The sequence below is a fragment of the Pseudophryne corroboree genome, unplaced genomic scaffold, assembly GCF_028390025.1.
Source record: "Pseudophryne corroboree isolate aPseCor3 unplaced genomic scaffold, aPseCor3.hap2 scaffold_620, whole genome shotgun sequence".
NCBI classification, from domain to species: domain Eukaryota; kingdom Metazoa; phylum Chordata; class Amphibia; order Anura; family Myobatrachidae; genus Pseudophryne; species Pseudophryne corroboree.
In genome coordinates, this window is record NW_026970216.1 from 311,361 (window position 1) to 332,376 (window position 21,016).

The 21,016-nt window shown below is 47.2% G+C and overlaps 1 protein-coding gene across 1 annotated transcript in view; it reads left to right on the forward strand.

Annotated features, from left to right (window-relative positions):
- Positions 1–17,873, forward strand: part of LOC135035889 (uncharacterized) — a 35,237-nt gene extending 17,364 nt beyond the window's left edge. The window contains exon 3 of the mRNA XM_063954386.1: positions 17,823–17,873. The gene's annotated coding sequence lies outside the window, so the exon portion shown is untranslated. The remainder of the gene's footprint in view (positions 1–17,822) is intronic.
- The last annotated feature ends 3,143 nt before the right edge of the window (positions 17,874–21,016 follow it).

Consider the following 21,016-nt stretch of genomic DNA (forward strand, 5'->3'; position numbering starts at 1 on the left):
TTTTCCATGTGGATAGAGCAGAATTGAGAACTCGTCCACAATTTCTACCTAAGGTGGTTTCGTTTAACATGAACCAACCTATTGTGGTGCCGGTGGCTACAGATGTCTTGGAGGAATCCAAGTCCCTTGATGTAGTCAGGGCTTTAAAAATCTATGTAGCTAGAATGGCTTATATTAGGAAAACAGAGGCTCTGTTTGTCTTATATGCGGCCAACAAAGTTGGCGCTCCTGCTTCCAAGCAGACTATTGCACGCTGGATCTGTAACACGATTCAGCAGGCTCATTCTACGGCAGGATTGCCGTTACCAAAATCGGTGAAGGCCCGTTCCACTAGGGAGGTGGGCTTATCTTGGGCGGCTGCCGGAGGGGTCTCGGCATTACAGCTTTGCCGAGCTGCTACTTGGTTGGGTTCAAACACTTTTGCAAAATTCTATAAGTTTGATACCCTGGCTGATGAGGACCTCCTGTTTGCTCAATCGGTGCTGCAGAATCATCCGCACTCTCCCGCCCGGTCTGGAGCTTTGGTATAATCCCCATGGTCCTTACGGAGTCCCCAGCATCCTCTAGGACGTAAGAGAAAATAAGATTTTAAACCTACCGGTAAATCTTTTTCTCCTAGTCCATAGAGGATGCTGTGCGCCCGTCCCAGTGCGGAGTAAATCTGCAGTACTTGTACATAGTTACTGATGTAGTTACACGAGAGTTGTGTACGGTTGAGATCAGACTGTTGCTGATTTCTGTTGTTCATGCTAGTAACTGGTTTAGTTATATACCATGTTATACGGTGTGTTGTGGTGTGAGCTGGTATGTATCTCACCCTTACATAACAAAATCCTTTTCCTCGAAATGTCCATCTCCTCTGGGCACAGTTATATAACTGAGGTCTGGAGGAGGGGCATAGAGGGAGGAGCCAGCTCACACCCATTAAAAGGTCTTAGAGTGCCCATGTCTCCTGCGGAGCCTGCCTATACCCCATGGTCCTTATGGAGTCCCCAGCGTCCTCTACAGACTAGGAGAAAATTCTGTGGATAACCTGTGGACCCAGCTGGAGAAATATACGTTATGGTAAGAACTTACCATTGATAACGGTATTTCTCCTATGTCCACAGGTTTCCACAGGGATCCCACCCTGACGCACTCGATTTGAGAAACTTTATACTCACTAACCTCTTCCCTCTTGCATGGAAAGGTGTGCATGTGTGTTCTTCTCGCCTGAATAGGGTTCTACATAAAGCTCCTGCCTAAATGCTTTGGAATACAACTGATTTGACTGAGCCAGTGGACGAGCCTGTTTCATCCTGTGAGGCCTGAAAGCTTGTGATCATTTGGTGCCAATCCGCTGTCGCTCCATCATATCCCATTGTTATCCTGTGGAAACCTATGGACATAGGAGAAATACTGTTATTAACGGTAAGTTCTTACCATAACGTATATTTAACTAACAATAATAAACAGTGGAGTTTTAGTTCATGTATTGCTCAGTGCATTTAAGCCTGCAGCCAACGACAAGGGACCCCACTATACTGCAGGTCCTACTCTATTGCCCAAAATAATTACCATGAAAACAGCTATCGCATTAGTGTTAAACTCTAGGTATGCTCTCAGCGGCGGAACAGTGGCTGAAAGGCTTGGATTGGTTTTCCAGAGCACCAGTCTGCCGTGCCACCACATCTCACGTGGCCCTCCAATTCACCAGATCTGGGACTGTTTGGCTGGGGGCGGCATTGTACTGTGGTGCAGTTCCTGATGCGTTTGGAACGATTGGTGGTTGCTAGGCGCCCTAAATGCCTGTGGTCCCGATTTGTCATGATCTACTTTCACCCACTGTTCCGCCGCTGAGATTCTTGGTGTCCATGCTTCTTCCACTGTAGATGGATACTACTCACTGTCTACAAGGTATCACCAACAAACAAATGCCGGTCTCGGCCACAACCAATGGCTCCCTTTTGCCAGTCGCATCACGTGCACGACCCATGGTTCCATCTGAAAAAGAAACAATATCTCAACAAATTCGCATTGTATCAATACCTCAGACATTCACAATGATCATCCAGTAGTTTGTGTCACCATCTACACGCATGTGCACGTTCCGTGTAATTAATATACCTGGTGGAACCGTCCATGTCGCTGTCTGTCGCACGCTCCAGTGCATCAAAGTGACGTCATCTGACACACGCTATGTCCGGGGATATGAAGAGAACCTCGTCCACGTGACCTATAGTAACCAATGAGGACAAAAGTATCAAGTAACCTGGCAAAAAAAAAAAGGGAGGTGGCTCCCAAAGTAGATTTGCAGGTCTTAGATTGGTGCGAAAATCTACATTACTTTTGTTTTCAACATCAATAAATTATGTCACGGGGGGTGAGGCCTGACTGGAAAGGATCTTCTGCTTATATAGGTCCTTTCTGCCTTTTACAGCTGTCCTACGGTCTCTTTCGGGCCCTTTCTTGCCCCTCTGTGTGTTTTGTAGGTTGCGGAGCCGGGGAGCCATTCAGTTGGCTTTTGCAGGTTGCGGCCTACACCCAGATCCGAAGCCGCGGACTGAAGTTGTGCAGTGATCCCACCGCGGACCGGACCTCAGCGAGGTAGCGCTGCTACTCAAAGAAAACTGTGCGCCCTGTCCACTCTTGTGCCTAGCCGTGCGTTGGAGCCATGTGGAGAGGCTGACTGGGGATCAGCGGTGGGAGACACAGAGCGGAGCTGCTCTCCCGGCATCTCATGCGGCACATATTACGGGGATTGGTGGTCTCAGCAGGGACGCATCAGGTTAGTCAGCTCACCTGCCCACAGCCTACCTTCTCCTTCTGTCCGGCCGTTGAAGCCCTGAGTCGTGGCAGCGGGGAATACATGGAGCGCTTGCCTATCATCACTCCAGCAGTGTTCCGCCATCTCCCCCTCTCCTCCTAACCCACGGTGCTACGGGGGAATCTGGTGGAGCTGTGAATTATAGTGGACATACACGTCAGGTTCCTATGCAGCCAGATATGCTACCCTGTGCCACTGCATCCTAGTACCCTCTCCTGCCTTATTACTGACCTGGTTCACCCGCCAGAGCCGGCCATTTTATTCTGATTTGGGCTTCCCTGCCAGAAGTGGCCATCTTGAAAACTGGCAATATAGCCACATGCTCTCCTGAAACCAGTCGCTTCCCTGGGAGCTACAGACACTGCCAGCCCATGATCAGTGCCCTTCACTACAGCCTCAGTGATTTCCGGCAGGGACTTCTGCCGCTGCGGCCCTACCTAGGCAGTAAGTGGTCGCCTGAACTGCTTTTATTATTATTATTGCCTGGCCTCCACTCCTGCTCTGTCGACTCCCTCTGGTGGCAGACTGTGCTGACTACATCCTTCATACTGTTTGACTGCTGCTGGGTTTTTTTCCCCTCCTGCTCCCCTCAATCCCCGCAAGATCTAATTAGAGCTCTTGGGGCATCAGTATAGCTACGGCGTAACAGTCCATGTGTCCAGGACAGTAGCAGGCTCCAGTTGCTGGCTCCTATAAATTACTTTACCACTCAAGGATGGCATCTTCTTGCTATTACCCATAAACAACTGACCTCACAATGTTTCTGTAACAGATGGCCACTGAGGGTCTATGCTCACTGATGTCTCCCTATCTCCACACTTCAATACTACTGCTATGTCACTACTGGCCTCCTGACCTTGTTCTCTAATCTCTGTAATGTTATGCTGAAGAATGGGCAGAACTGGAAAATCATCTTATAAGAAAGCTAAACCTCGTCCTCAAAGTTTTCATCCACGAGTTCCTTCCTTCTAATCTCTCCCACCTCTTGAGGTTCCTGCTGCTGAATCCGCTCTTCGTCAGTTCACTAAGATTTGGAGACAAATCCATAAGGCTTCCCAGAAATGAAAGACCTACGCTGATCGGAAACATAGGGCTGTTCCTAGTTTCAAAGTGGGAGATCGTGTTTGGATATCCACCAGGGACCTCGGACTCAAGGGTCCTACCAAAAAGTTTGCTCCAAGATTCATCGGTCCGCATGCTATTAAGAGTGTTGAATCCTGTTTCTTACAAGGTGAAACTGTCTCTCTATTTGAAGATTCCCAGTGCCTTTCACATTTCTCTGCTAAAGCCCCTTGTACTAAATCATTTTCCGGCATCTTTCCCTTAACCTCCCAAGGTTCAAGCTGCTCAAAATGAGGATTTCGAGGTTCATAAGTTTCTTGACTTCCGCAAGAGGTATGGTCGTCTCCAGTATCTCATAGATTGGAGAGGATATGGTCCGGAGGAAAGATCTTGGGTGGCTGCAGAGGATGTTCATGCTCCAAGACTGAGTTGGGCCTTTCATGTCAAGAATCCCACTAAGCAGCGTGGGTGTTCGGAGACCACCCTAAAAAGGGGGGTACTGTCAGCATCCAGAATCTTACCACTGGTTCTGGTCCCTGCGGCCTTCCTCTTAGCTGGCTGGTGTCGCTGCGATGGATAGGAGCTACAGCAGCAATGTCTTCCGGTGCGGCTTCCGGGTGTGTGGAGGCCGGGGTCCAGGTCCTGGGGAGCGGAGCATGGAAGCCGGAGGTGTCTGTTTCCAAGTGTCCTGATGCTGGAGTGCGGCGTCTGGGAGGCTGAGGCCAGAGGTAGTGGCTGTGTGCTGGTTCCACATGTGTCCTCTGTGCAGGGAGTCACCATGTTGGAGATCAATTCAAGAATATTGGTATCCCAGTTCGCGTCCAGCCAATCAGGTACAGGCTTCCCTTATAAAAAGGGGTTGATGCTTAGCTATGTTGCCAGTACTTTAAGTTACTTGCTGCTGTAAGGTGCCCTGCGCTCTGTACTCCCAGGTTAACCCCTGGTATCCTGGTTCTGTTGTGTCCGCCTGGTGGTCAGTTCTGTTATTGCAGTCCTTTGCTCCCAGTCCACCTGCTCTTATAGTTTAACCCCTGGTATCCTGCTATCTGGTAGAGGGTCTCCTTTTTGCTGATGGTGCTCTCAGCGATCCTCTCTTCAGCATCGTTTACAAATCACAAGTCATTTCTTCATTCAGTATTCTTCAGCATCGGTTACAAGTCACTAACCTTTTGTCTTTCAGAATTCACTCAGACATCTCTCCTAGTCGTTGTGTATGATTGAGGTCTCATTAAAACTGAATTCCTCTTTCTTCAGTGTATCGTTCTGTCATTGTCCTCATTGCCTACCCCTCTACATCTTCGGGCCTAAGTCTTCAATCCATGAGTAAGAACTACATTCAGCCACCTCATTTCCTTCCTTTGCCGATAGCTGCTCCCTCAGTCAATTATCAGTCGTCAGATCCCCAACTCAAGCCTAGCGTGACATGGAAGAAGGGGAATTCCTGGTTTCTCTGGATATTAAGGATGCGTATCTTCACATCCCAATATGGCCACCTCTTCAGGCTTACCTCATGTTTGCACTGCAGCACAGTCACTACCAGGTCCAGGCCTTACCTTTCAGTCTCTCATCAGCACTGATGGTGTTATCAGGGGTGATGGCAGAGATGTTGCTTCAACTCCGCAAGCAGGAAGTGAACATCGTTCCATACTTGGACGATCTCATATTGGCTATATCCAGAGCACAGTTGATGGAAAAGATCAGCCTTCAAACACGACTACTCACGGATCATGGGTGGATTCTCAATCTGCAGAAATCCCACCTAGGACCTACGCAGAGGCTTCAGTTCCTGGTAATGATATTGGACACAGCGTCTCAGAAGGTGTTCCTTCCTATGGACGAGGCAAAGATAATTCAGACGATGATACGTTCCATTTTGAAGCTGAACAAAATCTCGGTACATCTTTGCATAAGCTTACTGGTAAAGATAATGCCCTCCTACGACGCATTTCGGTAAGGAAGATTCCATGCATGACCATTCTAGCTGGATCTGCTGGACAAATGGTCTGGGTCACATCTGCACATACGCCAGATGATATGCCTTTCACCAAACGCCAGGATTTCCCTCTTATGGTGGTTGCTGATCTCCCTCCTGGAGGGTCGACACTTCAGAATTCAGGATTGGATTCTGTTGACAACGGATGCGAGCCTCCCTGGTTGGGGTGCAGTGAGCCTAGGGGCTCGGTTCCAATGAAGGTGGTCTGACCAAGAGGCTTCCCTTCCGATAAAAGTTTTGGAACTCAGGGCGATTTACAATGCCCTTCTGCTGACCTCTTTTATATCCTTCAGTATCAGGCCATACAGGTATGGTCGGAAAATGCACCAACTGTGGCATACATAAACAAACCAACAAGGAGGTCCAAACAGCAGAACTGCAATGAGGGAGGTGTCACATATACTCCTCTGGGTGGAGCGGAATCCCAAGGCCATTTCCGCCATATTAATTCTGGGAGTAGACAATTGGGGAGCAGGCTTCCTCAGTAGACACGATCTGCAGCTGGGGGACTGGGGCCTCTACCCGTAAGTGTTTCAGCAGATATTTCATCGGTGTGGCTACCCGCAAATCGGCTTGTTGGTTTCTCAGCTCACCAAGAAGCTTCTGCGTTACTGTTCTGGGACGAGGGATCCTCAGGCCGCAGCAGTGGACGCTCTGGTGACACCGTGGATTTACCGGTTGGTGTACTTGTTCCCTCCAGTTCCTGTAATTCCAAGAGTTCTCAAAGGACTTAAGGGGACAGAGTTCAGGCAATTCTGATTGCCCCAGACTGGCCCCGCAGGGCCTGGTATGTAGACATTCTAGCCTTATTACTCGTAGGCCTCTGCCAATTCAGGATGATCGTCTTACACAAGGGCCGTTAGTCTATCCAGACTTACCACGGCTACGTTTGATGCAATGAAAGTATATTGGGAGGATTTTTGCCAGGAAAGAGATTCCGGGCAAGGTTATCTCGACTATGCTCCAAGCCGGCCAGATGGTCGCATTGAAACATAACCATCGCATATGGAACAAATGTGTCTCTTGGTGTGAGGGTCAACAGTATTCTGCTGTGGATTTTTATCTGAGAGGTTTCTTGCACTTCCTGCAGGCTGTTGTGGATGTGGGCCTACGTTTAGGCTCCATAAAAGTTCAAATCTCAGCCTTGTCTTTTTTTCTTCCAGGGAAGTAGATTATAGTGGTACTATATAAATAGAAGGTAGTTTCACCTCCAGGCAAATTCTTCAATTTAGTGTAGTGACCCCGGTCCAGCTGTCAGGACACTTATTTATATTAAACCTTATTGAAGGCAGTAGGCAAACCATGCAATTGCCATGCACCAGGATCCAAAATGGCAGCCGCCTCCCTCCCCAATATCACCGCTGGGCTCCGGTGACTGTGGGCAGCCCGTTCTGTCCCCAGCAGTAGCGGGAGCTACGCACCTGTGTTATCTGGAGAGAAAGTACTCCCACCTGAGCCATAACCGCCTCCCAGTCAGGTATCCAGAGCGTGCAGGAAAGACTGGGCACACATAGCCCCAGAATACAGCCCATGGCTTCAGCAGTGTCACTAGGCTGCGGCAGTGAACAGTGCCCGGAGTGAGCCGCTATAGGGCAGTAGGAGTGGGGGACTCAATAGATTGGGGAATAAGGAAAAAAATACCCAGGGGTATTCGGGCGCTATGAGGCGAGGTGCTTGGCTAAGCAGCAGCCAGTATTTAGGGGAGTCACTCCCTATATGGTAACAGTAGAAAAGAAAAGGAGGCTGCGCTATGAGAGGAAAGAACAGTACCATTCACTAAGTGTGTACATTGTAAAACAATTTATTAAAAAACAATAACTCTTTAAAAAGCAGTATTTTGTGCAAAATAAGCCAATTGTAAGCAAGGAATGATTTAGCCAATGATATAAGATGGATGAAGTTTACCCCAGGAGATAATTCAAGACTGATGTTTTGTATTCTCTAGGATCCGTTCCACATTTTGCCCATAGATGATATGTCCAGTTAAATTCCACTATAAAGAGTCCCTTTTAGATGGTATTGAGTCCAAATAAAAGTTCCATATGCCGCTAGAGGGTTATTGCAATATCCCATGTATGGTGGGTACCTCATGCGATGCGGAGATAGGATGGTGCCTCTCTAGGACTCCACTGGATAGCTGGTAGGTGATATGGGCTGGTTCGGGTCCAATTCCGGGTTGTCCTGTTCAAAAGGGTAAATACTGACGCGTTTCGCTGCATAAACCTTTGAAAAAGCTGCAAGGTTTATGCAGCGAACGGATCCTAGAGAATACAAAACATCAGCCCTGAATCATTTCCTGGGGTAAACTTCATCCATCTTATATAATTGGCTAAATCATTCCTTGCTTACAATTGGCTTATTTTGCACAAAATACTGCTTTTTAAAGAGTTATTGTTTTTTAATAAATTGTTTTAAAATTTACACACTTAGTGAATGGTACTGTTCTTTCCTCTCATAGCGCAGCCTCCTTTTCTTTTCTACTCTTAATAGATTGGGTCTTGGTCCCAGCGGCGGCTGAGAGCTATCAGGTAGGGTAGATAAGAAGCCACTTAGTGAGGAGCACGTCTGGATGGACCACGCCCCTCTTATTTTTTATTTTATATACTAACAGGGGTGACAGGTGTGGTACATCCCTGCAAAGGCAGATCCAATCTCTTTCTCATCAGACTCTGCTGTCTTCCCTGCACTCTCACTCAGATGTTCACTGCTGCCAGTAGCACACGTATGAGAAGCAGAAGTATGGCGGCAGCTGTATAGCTTCTGATATGTAATTCTCTGTATCATACTTACCGTACACACATCATCCTTATTACTATTGAGAGAATAGAGGTAAGACACTGATGATGGGGATGTCCTTTTCTCGTAGTCTTTTGGGGATGCTGGGGTCCATTTAGTACCATGGGGTCTAGACGGGTCCTTTGGGACCCACTTGCACTTTGAGAGTTTAATAGTGTAGGCTGGCCCCTCCCTCTATGCCCCTCCTTCTAGACTTAGTCTAGAAACTGTGCCCGAGGAGACGGACATACTTCGAGAGAAGGAATTACACAGATAGTGGTAAGATTCACACAAGCTCACACATAACAAAAGGCCAAACTAACCAACTTGGAACAATTCAGCAACGACTGAACCAACAATACTGAACCAATTAACAATGCAGTAATACGAAGCACAGGGCGGGCACCCGTCATCCTCTATGGACTACGAGAAAAGGATTTATCGGTAGGCTATTAGAATCCTACTTTCTCTTACGTCCTAGAGGATGCTGGGATCCATTTAGTACCATGGGGATGTACCAAAGCTCCCGGTACAGGAGTGAGAGTACTGAGGTTCCTGCAGAACTGATTGGCCTCTGAGGACCTCAAGTTTGGTCAAAGTATAGAACTTGTAAAACTTAGCAAATGTGTTCGACCCTGACCAAGTAGCTGCTCGGCAAAGCTGAATAGCCGAGACACCCTGGGCAGCTGCCCAGGAAGAACCCACTTTACGGGTAGAGTGGGCCTGAACAGATTTTGGAATTGTCAATCCTGACGTGGAATAAGCATGCTGGATAGTAAGCCTGATCCAGCGTGAAATTGTCTGCTTAGAAGCAGGACACCCAATCTTGTTGGGTTCATAAAGTACAAATAGTGCGTCCGACTTCCTGTGATGAGTAGTTCTCTTCACATAGATTTTCAAAGCCCGCACGACATCCACGGATTTTGAGATAATTGAGGTGTCAGTAGCCACTGGCACCACAATAGGTTGGTTGATATGAAAAGCCGACACAACCTTAGGGAGAAATTGCTGACGCGTTCTGAGCTCCGCTCTATCCTCATGGAAAATCAAGTAGGGGCTCTTGTGCGAAAATGCACCCAATTCTGACAGACGTCTGGCAGAAGCCAATGCCAACAACGTGACCGCATTCCAAATAAGAAACTTTACGTCCACCTTCTGTAAAGGTTCGAACCAATCCGATTGCAGGAACTACAGCAGTACATTAAGATCCCAAGGTGCCATAAAAGGCACAAAGGGTGGTTGGATGTGCAGAATTCCTCTCAAGAAAGTCTGAACCTTAGGGATAGCAGCCAATTGTTTCTGGAAGAAAATAGACAAGGCCAAAATCTGGAACTTGATGGAGCCCAGGCGTAGGCCAACATTCACACCCGCTTGCAGAAAGAGGAGAAAATGTCCCAGTTGAAACTCCACCGTAGGAAACTTCTTGGATGCATACCAAAACAAATACTGTTTCCAAATCCAATGGTAATGCTTAGACGTTACCCCCTTCCTAACTTGGATCAGAGTAGGAAAAACTTTATTCGGAATGCCCTTCCGAGCTAAGATTTGGCATTCAACCTCCATGCTGTCAAACGTAGCCGCGGTAAGTCGTGATAGGCGAACGGCCCCTGCAGTAGAAGGTCCCCGCGAAGAGGAAGAGGCCTCGGAAGATCCGCGTGCCAAGCCTACCTTGGCCAGTCATGAGCAATGAGGATCGCCGGAACTGTTTATATTTTTATTAGTTTTAGAATCCTTGGGATGAGTGGAAGTGGAGGGAACACATATACTGACTGGAACACCCGTGGAGTCACCAGGGCGTCCACCGCCACTACCTGTGGGTCTTGTGACCTGGAACAGTACCTCCGAAGCTTCTTGTTGAGGCGAGAGGCCATCATGTCTATATGAGGTACACCCCATTGGCGTGTTACCTCTGTGAATACCTCTGGGTGGAGGCCCCATTCTCCTGGAAGGAGATCATGTCTGCTGAGGAATGAACGCCTACAGCGCCAGTGCGTGTCATTCTGCCCAGAGGAGGATTCTTGTTACCTCTGACATTGCAGCCCTGCTCTTCGTTCCACCCTGCCTGTCTATGTAGGACACCGCTGTGATGTTGTCCGACTGAACCTGCATGACTCGATATTGCAGAAGATGAGACACTTTTAGAAGGCCATTGTATATGGCTCTTAGTTCCAGAATGTTTATTGGAAGGACCGGTTCCTGGCTTGACCACTTTCCTTGAAAGTTTTCCCCCTGGGTGAGGCTTGCATCCGTGGTAAGAAGAATCCAATTCTGAATCCTGAACCTGCGGCCCTCGAGCAGGTGAGAAGTTTGCAGCCACCAGAGTAGTGAAATTCTGGCATTCGGCGACAGGCATATCCGTTGGTGCATGTGAAGATGCAATCCCGACCATCTTCCCCAGAAGACAAATGCACCGATGAACCGATACCCGGTGAGGTTTCACGACATCCCGGACCATTGATTGGATCACCAAAGCTTTCTCCACCGGTAGAAACACCCTCTGCACTTCCGTGTTGAGTATCATCTCCAGGAAGGGCAGTCTCTTTGTTGGTTCCAAATGTGACTTTGGAAGGTTCAGGATCCACCCATGATACCAGAGTAGTTGAGTTGAGAGCGCAATACTCTGCAACAGCTTCTCCTTGGAAGATGCCTCTATCAGCAGATCATCCAGATATGGAAACTTGTTCACTCCCTGCGTAGGAGTAGCATCATCTACGCCATGACCATGGTGAACACCCTCGGTGCTGTGGAGAGGCCAGATGGCAATGTTTGGAACGGATAGTGACAGTCCTGTAGTGCAAACCGTAAATAGGCCTGGTGAGGTGGCCAGATCGGAATGTGAAGGTACGCATCCTTGATATCCAGGGATACTAGGAATTCCTCCTCCTCCAGTCCTGAGAGCACCGCTTTCAGAGACTCCATCTTGAATTGTAAAACTCTCAAGTAGGGTTTCAACACCTTCAGGTCCAATATAGGCCTTACCGAACCATCCGGTTTTGGTACCACAAACAAGTTTGAGTAATAACCCTTGATTTTTGGGTGAGGTGGAACTGGAACAATAACATTTGTTCGTACCAGTTTTTGAATGGCTTCCTGTAGAATATCACTTTCTGTCTGCGAACCTGGTATGCCTGATTTGAAGAATCTGTGAGGTGGGAGTTCCTGAAACTTTAGTCTGTACCCCTGGGTAACAATATCCGTCACCCAGGGGTCTAGGCATGATGACGCCCAGACTTGACTGAAATCTTTTAGTCTCGCTCCCACCTGTCTGATCTCCAGGCTGACAGGTCCACCATCATGCTGAATATTTGGAGGAAGCAGAACCTGGATTCTGTTCCTGTGAACCTGTTGGTGCAGGTTTTTTGAATCTTCCCCAACCACCTCTAAAGAAGGTGGGAGGGGGTTTGGATTTTTTTAATTTTGTGGTCTGAAAGGACTGCAGTGTAGGTGCAGGATAAGATTTTCTACCTGGGGCTGCTGCAGAGGGAAGAAATGTTGTCTTACCCGCAGTCGCCGTGGAAATCCACGAATCCAATGCGTCCCCAAATAGTGCCTGACCTGTGAATGGCAGGTTCTCCACACTTTTCTTGGATACTGCATCCGCAGTCCATTGGCGTATACTGAGTCCTCTGCGTGCCGAGACAGCCATGGAAGAAGCAGGCCAATGTCCTTCATGGCCTCCACCATGAAACCTGCAGAATCCTGTATGTGATGTAAAAACAAGTCAATGTCACTCCTATCCATAGTATCTAAGTCCTCTAGTAATGTGCCTGACCACTTTGCTATGGCTTTAGAAATCCATGCACAAGCAATAGTGGGCCTTAAAGCCACGCCTGTAGCAGTGTATAGTGATTTGAGCGTAGTCTTAATCTTGCGGTCAGCCGGCTCCTTTATGGCGGTTGTACCAGGGACAGGTAAAACCACCTTTTTAGACAGCCTAGATACAGAAGCATCTACTATAGGTGGGTTTTCCCACTTCTTCCTATTCTCTTCATGGAAAGGCAAAGCAATGAGAATTCTTTTAGGGATCTGGAATTTTTTCTGTGGGTTTACCCAAGATTTTTCAAACAAGGAGTTTTAACTCCTTAGAAGCAGGGAAGGTGAGGGAGGATTTCTTATTCACTGTAAAATAAGATTCCTCTACTTGTTCCGGAACCTTCTCAGAAATATGCAAAACATCCCTAATGGCTTCAATCATTAGCTGCACCTCTTTAGCAAGTGATGCTTCCCCCCCACCCCCTGCATATCCCCATCACCGTCCCGTATCAGAGTCGGTATCAGTGTCAGCTTGCATTATCTGGGCAAGTGTACGTTTTTTGGGGTACGTAGGTTGGGTTTTAGATGAAGTAGTGGGAGCTGAATACTTCATACCAACTACAGATTGTCTCAAAAACTGCGTCTCTTTCTCAGTATGTGACATCCATGTTGAAATCTGGGATATCATTCCCCTAATACACAGTTTCTCAAACTCGGTCCTCAGGACCCCACACAGTGCATGTTTTGCAGGTCTCCTCACAGAATCGCAAGTGAAATAATTAGCTCCACCAGTGGACCTTTTAAAATAGGTCAGTGAGTAATTAATACACCTGCGCACCTGCTGGGTTACCTGCAAAACATGCACTGTGTGGGGTCCTGAGGACCGAGTTTGAGAACCCCTGCCCTAATAGAATCCACCCATGGGGGTTCGGATTCAGAAGGCTGAGACAGCACATTGCAGTCCTGAGTACATGGAATAGACTCCTCAGGAGAAGATACACACTCTGCAACACAGGACACAGAGTCCTTAGACATGGTAATGTGGATACACACACACACACACTTACACACACAGGAAAATGTCAGACACAGTTTCCCCCAGAGTACCTTCAGAGAGTCACAGAGTATAAGGAGCCAGCCACATAGCGCCCCTGTAGGCAGTTATTATGATAAAAGCCCGGCGCTGACTAACTAACCTTAATAGGGAGGGCAGCGCTCCCTGTCAGTGTCCTAGTTCCTATGATCTGCAGGGAGAAAATGGCGCTGGTAAGTGCTGGATCCACTCTGAGAGGAAGCCCCGCCCCTTGTAATGGCCTGCGGCTTCCCGCACGCCTGAGGATTTTAGTGCTAACAGGGGGATTAGCCCCTGTTATCTGCGTGACCAGTGTAGGGTTTATCCGTGCTGGCTCAAGACGCTCCTCAAAGCGCCTACACTGTGTGTTGCTGAGCCTTCCTGGAGTGCAGCCTGTCAGAGCTGCGCTCCCACCCTTGCACCGGCAACCTGCTAACCGGGACGCCGGCGCTGTACTCACCACTTTCTTCTGGCTTTGTTAGGGGGTGGCGGCCGTGTTGCAGGAGTGAGCAGTCGCCTCATGGACTTGCGATCAGCAACCTCAGGAGATCAGTGTCCTGTCAGCAGAGTAGAAAACCATTAACTCTTCAGGAAGTTGGTTTCTATCCCCTCCCCCTAAGTCCCACGAAGCATGGAGTCTGTTGCCAGCAGCCTTCCTGTAACCTAATTATCTCTAGAAAATAAAAAGCTAAGAAAACTCCTAGGAGATCCCCTAGCTGTGACCGGCTCCTCCGGGCACATTTTCTAAACTGAGTCTGTCGGATTCTTGCGAGATTCGTATTCTATATAAGGAGCCGCGCGTCGCCGCCATTTTCACTCGTGCATTGGAGATGATAGGGAGAGGATGTTCAGCGTTCTCTCCGTTTCTGTGTTCAGTGTGCTGCAAATATCTGTGCTCAGTGTGCTGCAAATATCTGTGCTCAGTGTGCTGAAAATATCTGTGCTCAGTGTGCTGAAAATATCTGTGCTCAGTGTGCTGAAAATATCTGTGCTCAGTGTGCTGCAAATATCTGTGCTCAGTGTGCTGCAAATATCTGTGCTCAGTGTGCTGCAAATATCTGTGCTCAGTGTGCAGCAAATATCTGTGCTCAGTGTGCAGCAAATATCTGTGCTCAGTGTGCTGCAAATATCTGTGCTCAGTGTGCAGCAAATATCTGTGCTCAGTGTGCTGCAAATATCTACGTTCTCTGCCTGAAAAACGCTCCATATCTGTGCTGCATTGTAGTATAGGAGGACAGTGCAGAATTTTGCTGACCAGTGACCACCAGTATAATATAGCAGTACGGTACAGTAGGCCACTGCTCTACCTACCTCTGTGTCGTCAAGTATACTATCCATTCATACGTGTGGTGCATTTTAGTTGTGCGCAGTATTATATAGTAGGAGGACAGTGCAGCATTTTGGTGACCACCAGTATATAATATATATAGCAGTATGGTACAGTAGTCCATTGCTCTACCTCTGTGTGGTCAAGCATACTACAAAAGTTCAGTAAAATGACCCAAAAATCGAAATTAAAAGCATCTGATGAGAAGCGTAAACTTACCAATATGCCATTTACGACATGGAGTGGCAAGGAACGGCTGAGGCCCTGGCCTATGTTCATGGCTAGTGGTTCAGATTCACATGAGGATGGAAGCACTCATCCTCTCACTAGAAAACTGCAGTGCCACTCCTAGGTGGGCCAGGTGTTTGTGTTGACCACTTGGGTCGCTTAGCTTAGCCATCCAGCGACCTTGGTGCACCTCTTTTTTTTTTTTGCATCATGTGCTGTTTGGGGACTATTTTTTAAATTGGCTATCCTGTCTGACACTGCAGTGCCACTCCTAGATGAGCAAGGTGTTTGTGTCGGCCACTTGGGATGCTTAGCTTAGCCATCCAGCGACCTTGGTGCTGTTATGCACACCAGTGCCTGCAGGAATGTACTGGTGTCAGAACTGTTATGCACTCCAGTGCCTGCAGGAATGTACTGGTGTTTGAACTGTTATGCACACCAGTGCCTGCAGGAATGTACTGGTGTCTGAACGGATAGGTATGCAAAGCAAATGAACTCACAGACAGACTGGGGAATATGACATTACGTACACAGAAGGTGATAGGGTAACAAAATACACACAAAGTGAACAGAGAAGCCCAGAGGCTAAGGAACTGGGCGTCGCCCTAGTATTAGTAATGCTCAGATGGGAAAAGCAAGATGTTGTGTTTTAATACGTAGAGAACCCGAAATGCTGTTGCTAAGGGCAACAGCAAAACCCTAAAGGGTTACCAACGGGTGTGGCAGTAAACTCCTTGGTCAGAGATGGAATGATAGACACAAGGAGAGTCTCCACAATCCTAATCCTCACTTGCAGTGCACAGGTTCAGCTTACTGCCACTAAACTGACACCTGACACCTTGCACAGTGAGACAGGATTTAGGCAGGCAAGTCTTAGAATACAGCCGCAAACTTGCTAAGTTCACAAAGTAGTAAAAGAACCCCAGCAAGCTAAACGACTGACTCCAGTCTTACTGCTAGGTCTGGATTGGCAGAGTGTAGTACCAAATCCCCAGGCCTATTTGCAGCAAGCAACAACAAATACAAAGCTACACAGTACTGGCTAACTTTCAGGAACTGACTAACCAACAAAGATTCGGCAGCATCTGCTTAACCTGAGAAGAGGCCTTATAAAGCAGGTGCTGTCCACGCCCCACTCAGACCTCACAGACTGTGAGCACAAAAACCAGCACCGGATCCCCTGCCGTGCACAGAGCCTGTAACCACTGCACAGCAAAAGACCCGAACTGGAGTATCAGCTGCGCTCAGGTTACTCCGCTAGCACTTGTCTCCCGGTTGCCATGACGACGTGGCAGCACAGGGCAGGAGACCCTAACAGGTGCACCTCTTTTTTTCTTTGCATCATGTGCTGTTTGGGGACTATTTTTTAAATCTGCCATCCTGTCTGACACTTCAGTGCCACTCCTAGATGGGCCAGGTGTTTGTGTCGGCCACTTGAGTCGCTTAGCTTAGTCATCCAGCGACCTTGGTGCAAATTTTAGGACTAAAAATAATATTGTGAGTTGTTCAGAATAGACGGGAAATGAGTGGAAATTGAAGTCTGGTAGGAGGTGCATAGAGGGAGGGCCAGCCCACACTATTAAACGTTTAAAGTGCCAGTGGCTCCCAAAGGACCCATCTATACCCCATGGTACTAAATGGACTCAAGTATCCTCTAGGACAAAAGAGAAAGTAGAGTATAACTTAGCAGATGATGATGATGATTACAGGGTATTATATGCATACTTGCCTACCTGACCCTCTCCATGAGGGAGAAAATGCTCTGTTCCTGGACTCTCCTGGTAATGTATGATTGCCATCACCTGTGGTGAGCTGGGTAATTGATAAGAAAGGTGTTTCACACAGGTGATGGCAATCATACATTACCAGGAAAGTCCAGGAACAGAGCATTTTCTCCCTCATGGAGAGGGTCAGGTAGGCAAGTATGATTATATGGTGTATTGCATGTAAAGTACCTTGTTCCACACCTACTCTGCTGTAGCAATATACCTTATATAAGGGTGAGTAACACATGTACAGGCTTACCAGCGTATGAGCACACACATAAAGGAATGCTACCTTACCAATGCTTCGAGGAGTAACGTTAGGAGACATTTCTCTGATCCATCAGCTCATATGACTGATGTTATTGTTCAGCTAGAATCTCCAGTTCATACGATATGTTCCCCATCCATTGTTTTACATTGGTGCTGACATAGGACTTGGTGAGTGACTACATCTCCATTTATACTTCATGGTTAGTTACCAGTACAAGAGAAAGAGATATCTAAGTCTTGTTATAATATTACATTTGTTATTGTGCGTGTTCTAAGGAGGGTGGACACACTGATAGTCTGAGACACAATATTATACGTCTATCATTATAAGTTATGTTTTATGATACACACACATTTACAATTAAGTGTCCCAGAGAGTCGTCTTCTCCTATTGTTTACAAGATTAATATTGTTACAGAAAATTTCACATTTCCATAATGTGTTTTATTTCCAGCAGATGGACACACAAGCAGGAACATCTCAGAAGGACATCTAATGTTATCCCCGGATTGTGACAGAAAAGATAATGACAGGAGACAGGATTCTCCAGGAGATAACCCCATTACCCCAATTTGTTATTGTGAGTTCTCAGGAGGGTGGACACAATGATAGTCTGAGACACAATATTATAAAGCATTCAGTAAAAGTTATGTTTTATTATACACACACATTTACAATTAACTGTCCCAGAGAGTTGTCTTCTCCTATTGTTTACAAGATTAATATTGTTACAGAAAATGTCACATTTCCATAATGTATTTTATTTCCAGCAGATGGACACACAAGCGGGAATATCTCAGAAGGACATCTAATGTTATCCCTGGATTGTGACATAAAAGATAATGACAGTAGACAGGATTCTCCAGGAGATAATCTAAATACCCCAATTATACATCCAGCTCTTTCAGCTGATCCCTCTGAGCCTGGGAAATGTTCTCCTGATCACTCTGATATTGGTGCATCTGTTACAGCTCTGACAGTAGATACAGTGTTTCCATGTTCCATAGATGCCAAATGTTTTACACAGAACACAAAGCCTATTAAACCACACACAGGTAAGGCAGGTGGAAGGCCACTGATATGTTCAGAGTGTGGAAAATGTTTTACAAAGAAATCATATCTTGTTATACATCACAGAATTCACACAGGTGAGAAGCCATTTCCATGTTCTGAGTGTGGGAAATGTTTTACACAGAAATCACATCTTGTTAGACATGAGAGAAGACACACAGGTGAGAAGCCATTTTCCTGTTCCGAGTGTGGGAAATGTTTTGCACAGAAATCAGCTCTTGTTAGACATGAGAGAGAGCACACAGGTGAGAAGCCATTTCCATGTTCTGAGTGTGGGAAATGTTGTGTAAGTAAATCACAACTTGTTACACATCTGCGCAGTCACACAGGTGAGAAACCTTTTCCATGTTCTGAGTGTGGGAAATGTTTTGCATGTAAATCAGATCTTGTTATACATCACAGAAGTCACACAGGTGAGAAGCCATTTCTATACTCTGAGAAATAAATCATCTCTTGTTGCACACAATAGACATCACTCAGGTGAGAAACGATTTTAATCTTCTGGAGTATACTTATCATTGCCATGCATTGTTCTTCAAGGTTCTTATCCTATCTCCTATGCTTTCTGCAATATGCATGTAACCACTGGGTGAAATAATCAGATGTCATGCCCTCATCTACCACTGCTATACAAATGACCTGTCTTTGCTCTAGGTACTGAGAACCCAGTACCAATCCTAAATGGTTGTCTAGCTGAGCTCCAGGTGTGGCTGATGCCAGTTGGCTGTGATTCAGTCCTGGTGAAACAGGTCTTTAAGCTCACCACCAAAGGGCAGGGCTACAGTTCAGCTTTGCAAACCAACCAGACTTACGCTTGGGGGTTCAGAGTTACAAAATGCTGATCATGTGCGGAATCTTGGTGTCCTGGATAGAGGAGTGACACTTAGACATCAGTATCTGCCACAATCAGATCCTCATCTGAGGAACATAGCCAGACTCCAGCACTTATTTCCCTCAGAAGATCTACCTACAGTCATACATTTACTTGTATCATCACGCATAGACTACTGCAATGTCCTCTATCTGGGTCTCCCAGCAAAAGAATTGCACCGGTTGTAGCTTGTACAGAATGCAGCAGCCAGGTTGTTACCTAACCAGCCCGTTCCTGCCACATAACACCCATTCTCTGCTCCCTCCACTGGCTGCATGTAAGATGGTGACTCTATTACATAATCTTACTGACTCTCCCAGCCCAACATGACCAGGGTCCATGGTACCAGAAGCAGCATCTGTCTCCTTACTGCCCTGCTTGCTTCCATCTGCAGAAGAAGGACTGTTACCAGCAGTACCAAGAATCCCCAAGAAGTTCTGAGATGTCAGGGGTGAGACGATTGTAGCACTAGTGCTGTAGCAGGGGCTGCCGGAAGCAGTGTCTGTGAGAATCTTGTTCTCAAGCAGCGCTAAGGTGTCAGAGGGGAGACAGTGGTGGCAGTAGTGGGGGGGGGGGGGCGGGGCGGGTGGCAGTTGGGAGAGATGGGGCGGTGGCAATAGTGGGGGAGATGGTGATAACAGTAGTGGGGGAGACAGTGGGTGGCAGTAGTCGAGGGAGACAGAGCGGTGGCAGTAGGGGGAGACAGGGCGGATGCAGTTGTGGGGGAAAGACAGGGCAGTGGCAGTAATGGGGGAGACAGGGTGGGTAGCAGTAGTGGGGGGAGACAGGGTGGGTGGCAGTTGGTGTAGACAGGGCGGTGGCAGTAGTTGGAGGAGACAGGGCGGTGGCAGTAGTTGAAGGAGACATGGCGGTGGCAGTAGTGGGGGGAGATGGGGCAGGTTGCAGTGAGGAAGAGACAGGGCAGGTGACAGTAGTGGAAGGAGATGGGGCGGGTGGCAGTAGTGGGGGAAGACAGGGTGGATGGCAATAGTGGGGGGGCAGATAGGGCGGATGGCAGTAGTAGGGGGAGAGAGGGTGGTGGCGGTAGAGGGGGGAGACAGCGCTGATGGCCGCAGTGTAGTACCAGGGGATGCTGGAGGCAGTAAAGAGGTGTATGGGTCCCGCACAGAATCAGTTAATAATTAGACCTAAAGATGATTATGCTTCCTTATTTCTATTTAATCCCTTATGTGTGTTGCTGTGTCAGCCTTTATGTGTGTTCTGTGTAATAATCCTGAAAGTAGTGCTGCTACCGATCTCATATCATTTGTAGTAACTTGGAAAAGATGAGATATGAGGTGCACTCTGGAAGCTTATAGGGGGTTAATCAGAGATGAACACAGATTTGACATGCAGCCCCTGGAAAATGGTCCTGGCCCGCACGCGTTCACCCCTCAGGGATGCGGCCACAATGAGTGTCTGCGCGGTTGCTGCGCATGTGCATTTTGTCACCAACAGCAAACTGCTGCTGGCCGCCATTGTGGCTGGGTCTGAATGACCCCCATAGGCTTTTCGCTCCTGATATGTATCTGTTTTACTTACCTGCAATACTATAATGTAACTTGAATTGTTTCTGTGCTTATAGGACATTTTATCCATGTGCAGAGTAAAGTATTTTTTACATTTAAAATATGGAGAAATCTGTGTATTAAAGATATGAAATAAAGTTGTTTAAAAACAAAAGATTTCCGTTGAGTCTTTTTATGTGTGTATTATCTTATTTCCAGATAATTGTCGCTATGGTGACAGACACAATTTCCTGTTAATGTGTCACTTGTATTATTACTTTTGTGTCCAGCGAGTGGGCTCGGAAATGTTATCCTTTTCCTCGCAGCCCCAGTTGCTGAAGAAAATGAAGGAGGAGCTGTTGACAGGTCACGTTCTGCTTGAGTTGACAATTTTCTCACCAGCAGGTCTTTCCACCTCTGCAGACTTGTGTCCGGAAAGAGAGATACAACATAGGCTTTAAACCTAGAATCGAGCATGGTGGCCAAAATGTAGTGCTCTGATTTAAACAGATTG